Source organism: Phyllobates terribilis, unplaced genomic scaffold, assembly GCF_046119375.1.
Source record: "Phyllobates terribilis strain yellow unplaced genomic scaffold, ASM4611937v1 Scaffold_1040__1_contigs__length_458401, whole genome shotgun sequence".
NCBI lineage: Eukaryota > Metazoa > Chordata > Amphibia > Anura > Dendrobatidae > Phyllobates > Phyllobates terribilis.
In genome coordinates this window covers 69,856-82,172 of record NW_027363800.1, presented here as the reverse complement: position 1 = coordinate 82,172, position 12,317 = coordinate 69,856, and the positions used below count along the sequence as shown (strand labels likewise).

Here is a 12,317-nt window from a genome sequence, read left to right as displayed (position 1 = left end):
GATTTTTCTGTATTTTCATGACTATGAAAATTGTACATTCACACTGAAGGCATCAAAGCTATGAATTAACACATGTGGAATTATATACTTAACAAAAAAGTGTGAAACAACTGAAAATATGTCTTATATTCTAGGTTCTTCAAAGTAGCCACCTTGTGCTTTGATGACTGCTTTGCACACTCTTGGCATTCTCTTGATGAGCTTCAAGAGGTAGTCACCGGAAATGGTGTTCAATCAATCTTGGAGTTCCCAGAGATGCTTAGCACTTGTTGGCCCTTTTGCCTTCACTCTGCAGCCCAGCTCACCCCACACCATCTCGATTGGGTACAGGTCTGGTGACTGTGGAGGCCAGGTCATCTGGCGTAGCACCCCATCACTCTCCTTCTTGGTCAAATAGCCCTTACACAGCCTGGAGGTGTGTTTGGGGTCATTGTCCTGTTGATAAATAAATGGATGGTCCAACTAAACGCAAACCGGATGGAATAGCATGCCGCTGCAATATGCTGTGGTAGCCATGCTGATTCAGTATGCCTTCAATTTTGAATAAATACCCAACAGTGTCACCAGCAAAGCACCCCCACACCATCACACCTCCTCCTCCATGCTTCACGGTGGGAACCAGGCATGTAGAGTCCATCCGTTCACCTTTTCTGCATCGCACAAAGACACGGTGGTTGGAACCAAAGATCTCAAATTTAGACTCATCAGACCAAAGCACAGATTTCCACTGGTCTAATGTCCATTCCCTGTGTTCTTTAGCCCAAACAAGTCTCTTCTGCTTGTTGCCTGTCCTTAGCAGTGGTTTCCTAGCAGCTATTTTACCATGAAGGCCTGCTGCACAAAGTCTCCTCTTAACAGTTGTTGTAGAGATGTGTCTGCTGCTAGAACTCTGTGTGGCATTGACCTGGTCTCTAATCTGAGCTGCTGTTAACCTGCTATTTCTGAGGCTGGTGACTCAGATAAACTTATCCTCAGAAGCAGAGATGACTCTTGGTCTTCCTTTCCTGGGGCGGTCCTCATGTGAGCCAGTTTCTTTGTAGCGCTTGATGGTTTTTGCATCTGCACTTGGGGATACTTTCAAAGTTTGCCCAATTTTTCGGACTGACTGACCTTCATTTCTTAAAGTAATGATGGCCACTCTTTTTTCTTTACTTAGCTGCTTTTTTCTTGCCATAATACAAATTCTAACAGTTTATTCAGTATGACTACCAGCTGTGTATCCACCTGACTTCTGCACAACACAACTGATGGTCCCAACCCCATTTATAAGGCAAGAAATCCCACTTATTAAACCTGACAGGGCACACCTGTGAAGTGAAAACCATTTCCGGTGACTACCTCTTGAACCTCATCAAGAGAATGCCAAGAGTGTGCAAAGCAGTCATGAAAGCAAAAGGTGGCTACTTTGAAGAACCTAGAATATAAGACATATTTTCAGTTGTTTCACACTTTTTTGTTAAGTATATAATTCCACATGTGTTAATTCATAGTTTTGATGCCTTCAGTGTGAATGTACAATTTTCAAAGTCATGAAAATACAGAAAAATCTTTAAATGAGAAGGTGTGTCCAAACTTTTGGTCTGTACTATATATATATATATATATACATATATATATATATATATATATTCGGTAGTGAAAAAGTCTTTGCCCAGAGGCATTGCTAGGGGTTCAGCTCAGAGGGGGTGAAACATCTGAGTGAGCCCCTAACCAAGTAACTTTGTACACAACTACGGTGGTGAACCCTGATCATGTGTATAGAAGAACCTCAGCCGATGGCTGCGTTGTTACTGAAAATAAATCTCTACACAGAGACCAACACTGATATAACCGCCATATGGTGACCATATAGTGGTAGTTACCAGTCCTGCAGAACATGTAAGAGATTACTGTACAGCTATATATAGTAACTTACAGCTGACGCTCTTTCTGGTGGAGTAGTCTATTTTACCGTCTTTTCCATCTAGCCCAGACCAACATGACAACTTCTCTAGCCAGGACTCATCTGTAACGAAAACACATTTGACTTCTCACATTTCTTGCACTGTCTCTGTCATCTATTCCCAACCTGCACAAAATCCTCATTCTGCTGATTCCCCAATACCTAGCTACAGCTGTCGAATGTGACCCTATTACTGCACCTGCTGTGTGGTACAGAAACAGCACTCCTCTTAATGCCCCACATAATAAATTCATCACTGTGTCACTTACATAGTAATAACGCCTCCTTTGTGCCCTCTAGATCAGTGATTTTCAACCTTTTTTGAGCCGCGGCACACTTTTTATACTTAGAAAATCCTGGGGCACACCACCAACCAAAATAGCACAAAATGACACTAAAACAGTCATATTATACATATAGTTAATAATATAGATTCTAAATTTATTTTACTCACTCAGTGTGAAACCTGGGCCTGTTTCGATAAACACAAAAGGGATATCCTGGCAGGAATGGTGGAAAGACACACACGAAGCTCTTCCTCAACAGTTCTCAGTTTCTCCCTGTTTTTAGTTTTTATCGTAGTCAAGCTTGAGAAGCCCAGCTCACATAGATATGTGGTTGAAAATGGGAGCAATGTCAAAATAGCTTTGTTGGCCAGAATGGGGAACTCCTTGGCAACAGATAACCAAAAACTGTCCAAAGGAAGATCAGCAAACTTTAGCTTTAAACCGCGATCTTGCTTCAGTTCAACGAGTTCCTCTTGCTCCTTTAAAGTCATGTCCTTTCCAGCAACGGATAATGAGCTGTATGGGTCCCTAACCCAGTCAAGGCATTCTGTGAAGGCTGAAGAGAAATAGAACGATAACTTCTCCTCAAGAGTTTTCAAATGTCTGCCAATCGCTTCGCACATTGCAGCAGTATTGTCATCATGCAGTTTCTCGGTGAGTGGGAACAGCTGAAGGTTGCCACCCTGCACATGTTGTTGCCAGAGCTGCACCTTTAAACAGAATCCGTTCATTTTATCAGTGCTTGTAAGCAGGTTTTCATTTCGACCTTGCATCCGTGTGTTTAGTTCATTCAGATATTGAAATATATCAGCCAGCTTTGCACACCACTCATCACTTGCAAGCAGCTTTGAATAATCGGACCTCTCGTTTGTAAGAAATATTTTAAGTTCCTCTCGCAACTCATACACACGGGCCAGCACTTTGCCGCGTGACAGCCACCTGACCTCCGTGTGGAGCAATAAGATTTTATGTTCCGCTCCCATTTCTGTACACAAAGACGCAAATAAGCGACATCTCAAAGGTCGCGTCTTCACAAAGTTCACTATGCACACAACATCATCCAACACAGGAGCTAGATCTGCTGGTAAGGTCTTTGCAACGAGGGCCTCACGGTGCAAGAAACAGTGGGTAGCAAGAACATCTGGGTTTCTTTCTTTAACCCTACTTACAAAGCCTTTGATGCGTCCGACCATGGCTGCGGCTCCATCAGTGCAGACACCTGTGCAGTTTTCCCATGTAAGTCCACTTTTATCAAGATATTCCGATGTGACTTGGAATACTGCCTCTCCTGTTGATTTTTCTGTCAGTGCCTTGCAAAATAGGAAGTTTTCTCTAATGGCTTCACCATCCACAAAACGCACATTGGCCAACAACTGACAATGTCCACTGATATCCGTCGACTCATCAAGTTGCAAGGCAAATTTCTTACTGATGCGCACCTTTTCCAAAACAACTGTTTCAATGTCCGCAGACAAGTCATCAATCCGTCTGGCAATTGTGTTATCAGAGAGAGGCACTTTAGCTATCTCTTTAGCTGCTTCAGGGCCAAGCATCTCATTTACAATAGCTTTACAAGCTGGTAGTATTAATGTTTCTGCCACAGTGTGGGACTTTTTTGATTTAGCTATGAGTTCAGCAACAAGGTAGCTAGCTTTGAGGGCTCTCTCGTTTACCTTTGTGCTTTTTCTCAAAAAAGTTGCCCCTTTCTCATTGTTTGTACGTAAGCGAACAAAATACTCCATCGGTTTATTTTGAACGGAAGGGTGTTTCGTTTGGAGATGGCGTTTAAGTTTGCTTGGCACCATAGCGCTATTGGAAAGCTTCTCACCACACACCAAGCACAGTGGTGTTGGTGCTGTCGCATCCCCAGTGGAAGTAAATCCAAATGAAAGATAGCTTTCACTGTATTGCCTTGAGCTCACCGTCTTGTCTTTTTTCTTTTGTCGAACTCTCATACTAGGGCCTTCATTTGGGTTAGGATTGTGTCCAGGGTCCTGTTCGGCATTTGCCTTTTCTATTCTCAAATACTTCTCCATCACTGCTGAGATAGTGTGCGCAGCCACACACTAAAATAGAAGAGTATTACATTATCTGCCACACTTAAAGGACCTCTGCTAGGCATCTTTCATTCCTGAGGGCTTAAAAAGCAGCTCTCGTGGTGACAAGAAGCTGATTTAAACCCCCCAAGAGTGAACTTCGCGAGAGCTGTATGTGTGTGATAATAACTTATATTACTACGGTCTGCATTTCCTGCTTGAATTGACACTAGTGACGTAGCACTCAGCTTTCTCTATAAGTAGAATAGAGCCGGCTGCCAAGTGCTACGCCACTAGAGTCAATTCAAGCAGGACATGACTGCTGAAGAACGGTACTAATATCATTTATTATTCCATACATACAACTCTCACGGAGTTCACTCTTGGGGGTTTTAAATCAGCTTCTTACCACCACAAGAGCTACTTTTTTAGCCCTCAAGAGTGAAATATGCCTGGCAGAGGTCCTTTCAATAAATTATTTATTTTTAAAAAAGTGAAATAAAAAAGGATAACCCCCTCATATATTCAATCCCATGTAACCTCATAAATACAGTCCCACGTATATGAGCACATGATTATCAGCATCATATACTGTGGTGATGTGCACTGTACAGCGCCACAGTATATGGTGCTGATTATTATGTGGCTCATATACTGCAATATAAAGGGGTACAATGAGAAGTACTATGGCCATGAGGCCAGAGTACAAGTGCCAGCTCATATACTCAGCATATGAGCTGGTACTTGTAGTACTCCAGCCTCATGACTATAGTATTTCTCATTTTACATTTCTCATTGTTATATGCAGTATACTGCTGGAGTACTAAAAGTACCAGCTCTTATGCTGAGTATTCTGCCAACAGTTCATATACTCAGGCAAAAGCTCATATAGTCAGCATTATTGGCGGGCATTACCTTGGCGGCGGGCAAATGCGAGAGTCTCTCCGCTCTCAGGATGACGCGCCGGCCTCGGTGACGTCATTAAGTCGCGCGAGGTTCAAAGCTTGCGCATGTGTTATTGTACACGTCTCCTACATTGTAAGAAGGCGTGACTGCGCATCGAGCGCATTGCCGGGAAACAAAACAGAGGGGGCACCATAGTTTGGGGAACTTTCCCCGCGGCACACCCGACCATGTGTCACGGCACACTAGTGTGCCGCGGAACACTGGTTGAAAATCACTGATCTAGAGGAAAGAGGCAAAACTAAGACTCATTGAGGCCCTTGGAGGCCATGGTGTCAAGCGTAACGATCCATCGTGCAAGAAGTTTTTTTTATATTGCCACCTCTCGTCCCAAGGTGTATCAAATCGATACCCCTAATCATGAGGGATCGAGGGTCGCAGTTGTGGAATTCTTTAAAATGACGGGGAATCGTTTTAAGTTCTGAGGTATCGGTCACATGCCTCGCCGCATTAATGTCCCTAACGTGTTCGCGGACCCTGACTGAGTTCTCTGGAGGCGAGTCCCACATAGATGAAGCATAATAGATCACTACACGAGATCCAATGTAGGATCTTAAATTGTCGGTCACCTCCAGCAGAGTCAAAGGTCTTGCAGCGAAGTACATTCGTGCAGGCCAGGCAGTGGCCACAGGTGTAGAACCCCAGTGTATTTTTGAAGGATGACAAAAACATACTGTTAGGAGGAACGTAATGGCTGCTGACTATAAGATCGCTTAAATTGCGAGACCTTCTGGGTGTCAGATAGTCGTTCGCCCAAGTGGTGAGCCAGACATGCTTCCTCACTCAGGATAGGCCAGTGTTTCATTAAAATTGCCCGCATATTATTCCACTCGCTATTAAACGTGGAAATAAAATGAATTTGGCCTTTCCCTGTGTCCTTTCTTCTACGTTGGTATAATAATTGGGATCTTGGGGTTGTTTTAGCCCTGGCATATCCTCTCTTAATAGAATCACGGCTATAGCCACGTTGTATAAATCGGGTCTGGAGGTCCTTTGCCTGTGCCTCAAACAGTTGGTTGGAGGAACATATCCGCCTCACCCGGAAGAACTGTCCGACCTGGACGGCCCTTATGGTGGCGGGATCATGGGCAGACGAAGCATGAATAAGAGCATTGACTGCTGTTGTTTTTCTAAAGACGACAGTCTGGACGGACGACAGAGAGTCGACCCCAAGGCTGACGTCCAAGAAATCAATTTTCGTTGAGTGGTATTTATATGTTAAATGAATGTTTAAATTGTTTTGATTTAGTCTGTTCATGAAAGTCCCAAGCTGCTGCGCCGTACCTTTCCACAAAAACAAATATACAGGTGCCAGCACAGCACATGGTCAGTGACCCACACCCCCTCGCCACCAAAGATGTGTCTCTCCCATAAACCCAAGAAGAGATTGGCATATGAGGGGGAACAGGCCGCACCCATGGCCGTACCGCGCCTCTGCAGGTAAAACAGATTTTAAAAGTAAAAAAAATTGTGGTAAGTATAAAGCGCAGCAGCCCAAGGATAAACCCGCACAAAGGGCCGTCCAGGTCGGAGGCACCCAGGAAGAGGCGGACAGCCTCCAAAACCAACATCATGTTCAATGCAAGTATATAGTGTCTCCACATCAGCAGTGACAAAAAGAGTATTATCATCCACAAAGATGCTGTCAAACCTAGTAAGGACATCCGTCGTGTCATTGATAAATGAGGGCAAGGTCTCAACCAGAAGCAGCAAGATCTGCGGCAGAAGTGTGGCTGAATAACACAGTCCTGCTCCTGCCTCAGCCGCCGACAGTAGAGCCAACCCTGATCCTGGCAGCTTAATCCATTGTATGACACAGTAGGGGGCTTCCACAGCATTTAGGCACTTTAGACAGGAGAGGGAGGCGCGATCTTGGTGCCGATGAGTTTCTATGGCAGCCGAGATCTAACAATGGACCCCATGACGGCCATCTTACTGCTCCTATTAGACCCCGGCTGTGGAAATGTCTATGAGGACACCGGTCAGACTTATGTCGCCTGCTCTGCACATATTAGAAATACCTAGGGCTGATTAGTTTGCCATTTGTAAATCTGATCCAGCAGCGCTGGGCTACCACTGACGTGATCAGGGCTATTGAGCTCCTAGATTGGGCAGAGGAGCTCAGTCTTCAGCAGAAGCTGGCCGAGGAGAGCGGAGCAACTTGCATGGGGCTGCTGCACAAGAATCAACTCACAAAGTGGAAATTTACCCGGCAACGCGGTGCCCGGGCTGTGATCTGCTGTGCAGGCTGCATAGTCGCTGCCTCCTAGGACCCGAACTTCACCCCTAACAGGCATAGCAGAGCTCGGGCGGCTGCAAGTGAACGGAGAGCGGCTGATTAGTAACTGCTGCATCTCCTGCAGCTCAGATAAGAGCCGTACAGAGCGGGGGTTCAGTAATGATGAATACGGGAAGTGTCTGCCCCTCACATGCCCTATATGGGGCCTCCAGAGGTAAAGTCTCCCCTGTAACCAGCGCCTCCTCCCACCTTCTCTGCTGGCATGCTCCATTGCTTAAAGGGGATGTCTGAAGAAAACAAGTTATCACTTATCCACAGGCTCGGTGATTACTTACTGATCGTGGGGTCTGACGCTGCGAACCATCGTCTGATCGGGAAGGAGTGGAAAGTCAGGGATCAACTGCAGCTCCATTCATTCTCTATGGGGCTCCGGAAAAGCCGAGCTCAGCGCTTGTACGCCACATAGGGAATGAATGGAGCGGATCCTGGAGTAATAACATGTCCTCCTCTCCTCAGCTTTCTGTCTGTGTAAGTGGCTCAGCCCTTGTCTTCCCTTCTGCACCGGCTTCTGTGCTGCTCCCTGTGGACTGGACGCAGCGGAGAAAAGACCGGGGGCCATCAGAAGGTAAGTATAATGTATTTTTTTTTTTCTACAGGTACCATGGTACCCGGGGCTGGAGGAGAGTCTCCTCTTCTCCAGACCCGGGTACCATTCGCACATTGAATCGCTTAATATCCGCATGTGCACATGTAGTCATGCGGATATGAAGTGATTCAATGCAAGTCAATGGCGGCGAAAACGCCGCGATTACGCAAAATAATAGGTAGTGCTGCGGATTTTTCCGCACTGAATCCGCAGCGGAAATCTCTGCGGCATGTGCATAGCACATGCTTATTATCATTGGGGAACATTGCAGACCTTCTACCAAGCGTTTTTTTAAGCGTTTCTGCAGCGGAATTGCCGCTGCGGAAATGCTTAAAAAAAACACATAGTGGGCACACAGCCTACCACAGGATTGTGCAGCGTAAACCAAGGTAGTCCAAGGACCACAGGAGCGGGCAAGCCCTCTAGCACATAACAGTCAATAAATTTTGAGTGCAATGCCCCTACCTGCAGATGTAGCACACGAACGACAAGAGTAAAATAGCCCTAGCTCAAGGGTGCAGAGTCAATGGCGATTATGGGTGTTGATCTAGAGAATTTATGAGGTTTGAGGTCCTGATCGAACCTAGCGTCGATCAAACTAAACCCCGCCCCACTGTCAAAAAAGTCAGAAATTACCACCATACTTTTGCCAAGATGGATCTTGAACGGTAAAAAAAATTGTGACCTACCCACAGAGGAATTAAGTACATCCCCGAGTTGCCAATTCCCTCCACAACTCGGGCACCTTAGTTTTCCGGTGGGTGTTTAGGAAAAGCGCGCACACAAACACACACACACATAGAAACACACACACACAGACACCCTTTCTGACGAACTACAGTTGGAGCAACAGAACAAGTTGCCACACCCAACAGCATGGGTTCTTCAGTTAACTCAAACCTAGGTGCCCTTGACCCCAGGCCCCCTGCAAATTGGAGTGTCTCCTTATGTCTCTGGCAAAGATGGCAGTTAACACACAAACGCCTCTTCAAACAACCAACACCTCCGACTCCAGAACTAGGAACTAGGCAGCATAAATCTAACACTGGGAATCCCAGATTGCCAGAGGCGAGCATATATAGGAGAGGGAGAGGCCAACACTGAACAGCTGAGACCATCAATGCTGGAAAGCTCTAGCAGCTCTCAACTGAACAGATTAACCTTTGCACTGCTAGCAGAAACCTTCACGGTTTAATATTATAGTGAAGTGCTTCTAATCAGTGGAGGAGCTCAGACGCCGCAGTCTTCTGGCCCCTCTAGTTACGGTAAACCCGTGGTACCTGGATTCCAGCGATGTGTCACTTACTGAGCTGCTTGATGCAGTGTTGATAAAATCCCTTTATTAGCTGCAGATATTCTGTCTATGAACAGGGTACACAGAAAGCTGTCAATCAGTGGTGCGGGTGGGGTTATATATAGAGCTCATGAATGTGGAGGACTACATGGTAGCAGGTTTACTAGTCCTTGAGTGATAAAACTAAAACAAGCAGCCAGTTATTGAGACTTGGCTGGAATCAGAGTCTCTGTCTCTATATAATCAGAATCTAATAAGAGTATAGATGCAAGTGTACAATAAATCTGGAAGAATAAAGAAGTAACAGTATATCATAAATTATATCTACCTTACAGGTAGCATAAGCATTATAATTATATACAACGTCACTAAGAAAAAGTACCTCATTTGCGTCGACCACCAATAATACACCTTGGCATGCAGAAAGGGACCTTGAAACTTCGTAGCTAAAATCAACATGACCCTACAAAAGTACAAAAACGTTAAAAGGGAAAACATGTTGGACAATTATGGACTGATGGATACAAGGCGCATTCTTAAATAACCATATTTAAATGTGAGGGGAGTCATTTCTTATGTAGATGGACAAAGAATGCTGAGCGTTTGAAACATGCTGCTATGTTGCATAAAGTTTTCACTTGAACCTTGTGGATTAATGAACTTTTAAAGATGAAATAATAAAGATCGATTTTATGGAGCTGGAGTTCCTTTTCTTTTTCCTGTGATTTACACACGTGTGGCCACACGATCTCCGGGCTGTGGGTGAGCTGGTGTTTTTTTTTCTATAGCATTCTTAAATAGGCTGTGCCAAGATCGCAACTTTTTGGCTATTCTGTACGGGTGTGACAACCGGGACCTCCAATGATCAGAAGAACAGATGTCTCACATTCCCTTTTTTAATGGAGTGGTGCCATTGTCTACGGGACTGATGGAGATAGCCGAGCTCTGAATTCGGCCATCTCCGGCAGCCCATTAGCCTTTGAGTGGAGCAGCAGTGCACACGCTCATCTGCCAATCCATGGGCGTAATATGGCTCGTGCACCTGATTTCCTGTGATTGGGAGTCCCAGAGATGGGTCCCCCAGCAATTAGCAAGCAATCTGTTCTGTGGAGAAGTGATAAGCTGTAATCTGAGAGCAAACTCTTTCAATGTTAAAATATTGGATAGCTCTTATGGGCGTCTATAAAAAACAAACAAATAAACAAAAAAACAGTGTTATATCTACAGGGTGGGCCATTTATATGGATACACCTAAATTAAATGGGAATGGTTGGTGATATCAACCTGAAACAACGGATACTGGAAGCCTGTGCTAGCATTTCTTCTGCGGTGTTGCTATCAGTGTGTCAAGAGTGGAAGAAGAGGGCTGCATTGACAATCCAACACAATGGGCAGCACTTTGAACACATTTTATAAGTGGTCATAAACTTGTAAAAAACTCATGAAAGAATAAAGTTACGTTAAAACCAAGCACACTATTGTTTTTCCTATGAAATTCTCAATAAGTGTGATGTGTCACATGACCCTCTTGCCATTGAAAAAAATAAAGTTGGATCCAAAATGGCTGACTTCAAAATGGCCACCATGGTCACCACCCATCTGGAAAAGTTTTCCCCCTCCCATATACTAATGTGCCACAAACAGGAAGATGATATCACCAACCATTCCCATTTAATTTAGGTGTATCCATATAAATGGCCCATCCTGTAAATTAATTATTATTATTAGAGCAGCTGCTGCATTTTGTATAACTCATTCAGTATCTGAACATCCGCAACAAGACCACAGAGAAACAAATCAAGAAGAAACGTCACACTCACCGGAGTGTCGATCAGGTTCAGGAGATACTTCTTTCCCTCTCGTAAGTGTAAAACAGAGACGCAGTCTGGGCCTTCACCGTAATCCTGGCTCCCTCTCCACCTGCAGCTTGGCCAGAACTTGCTTATTGGAGGCGGCTTTTGGAATACACCTTGAGGGAAGGAGCGAGACCCCAGAATCCACACTGTTAGCTCGTGGTGGCAGTGTCCCCCTCCATAATAGTCTGTCAATGGTAGCTTGTTTCTGTGTTTTATATATGTATTTTAGGTGTGTAAACCCTCTTCATTGTAGAGCAGCCTGGAATGAACGCTGCTTAAAAAAATAAATAATGGAGTAAGGCCTCATTCAGACCACAGTGATTTCTCTTGTAGGTAAAAAAAAAATGACCGATTTTCATCAGCTTTGTTTTCCATCCGAGAAGTTCTAAACTTTGATTTGGATCAAAATCCGACAGGTCAACGCGTTTCAGTGAAAAATACGCGGTCCGCAGAAATATGTGAACAGCCCTAGACTATAATAGATAGGAGTTCTGTGAAAAACAAGGATAGAGCTCGTACGAGATCCAACATTTCATTCTATAAATATACATAAATAATTAAGTAATGTGCCAAATAGCTTTTTGCTTTTGTTTATGTTCTGCGTGTACGGAGGGAAAGTTCCCAGTGCTAGTGTCTATGGTGCTCCATTAGGCTAGGGCTACCTTGTGACTATGTGTGGCGCTACTGATTGAGCAATAGCTCCAGTTCAAAGCAATACACTAATTTTAAAAGGAAATCTGTTAGACCTCAGATGTGGGCATGCAGGCCTTTGAAATGTAAATCTAAACCAATGGACACTTTTATATCTTCTATCTGTTGCTGCACTTCTAAGTAATTAGAATTTTGGTTCACATGCAAATAAGGAGTTAAGTCTCTGTCTCCTGAGATTATCTCCCACATCAAGCATCCGGTCTCTTTAGGCTACGTTCCCATTGCTTTTGGTGAGTTTTCGATGTTGCAGATTTTCTACAGCATTCCTGCACCTATTAAGTAAAATAGGTTACTTGTTTTTTTTTTTGCTTTAAATCTGTAACATCAAAAACTCACGAAAGCT

General features: G+C 44.4%; 1 long non-coding RNA gene across 2 annotated transcripts in view; it reads right to left on the bottom strand.

Annotated features, from left to right (window-relative positions):
* Window positions 1-11,889, bottom strand: part of LOC141242299 (uncharacterized) — a 49,416-nt gene extending 37,527 nt beyond the window's left edge. Inside the window, exons 1-3 of one of the 2 annotated variants that reach the window (XR_012306903.1) lie at window positions 11,228-11,889; window positions 9,790-9,870; window positions 1,916-2,005 (exon numbers count right to left, since the gene is read on the bottom strand). This is a non-coding gene — a long non-coding RNA (uncharacterized lncRNA). The remainder of the gene's footprint in view (window positions 1-1,915; window positions 2,006-9,789; window positions 9,871-11,227) is intronic. The other variant, XR_012306902.1, reaches the window with a different exon arrangement.
* Between the last annotated feature and the right edge of the window lie 428 nt (window positions 11,890-12,317).